Source organism: Stegastes partitus, unplaced genomic scaffold (genome assembly GCF_000690725.1).
Source record: "Stegastes partitus isolate 25-593 unplaced genomic scaffold, Stegastes_partitus-1.0.2 Scaffold699, whole genome shotgun sequence".
Classification (NCBI taxonomy): Eukaryota; Metazoa; Chordata; class Actinopteri; family Pomacentridae; genus Stegastes; species Stegastes partitus.
This window is the reverse complement of record NW_007578430.1, coordinates 137392-137762: the sequence shown is the minus strand read 5'-3', so window position 1 is coordinate 137762 and position 371 is coordinate 137392.

Genomic DNA, 371 nt, shown 5'->3' with positions numbered 1-371 from the left:
TATGTTTTTTATCAGTCGCATCAGATGTCGAGGAAACAGCTTAGTTTTTATACACTTACGGCTCGAACTGAACCGTTGTCTGACTTACATGTTGCACTAAATGAGTACAAATAAACAAAAGCATTATTCATGACAACCTGGTCAGTACCGCACTGGATCCACTTTTAAATACCGTGTCCAGACCTCATGGTGGCTCATCAGGCTAGTTACACTCCATCCATCATGAGAGACACTAAGAGGCTGAACAGGCTGGTGAACAAGGCCGACTCTGTTCTGACTGGAGCTCCTGGAGTTGGTTGTTTCCCTTGTTGACAAGTCGTCATCATTCTGGAAAACAAGTCTTCTACCAAGTCTCCCTTCTCTTGCAGATT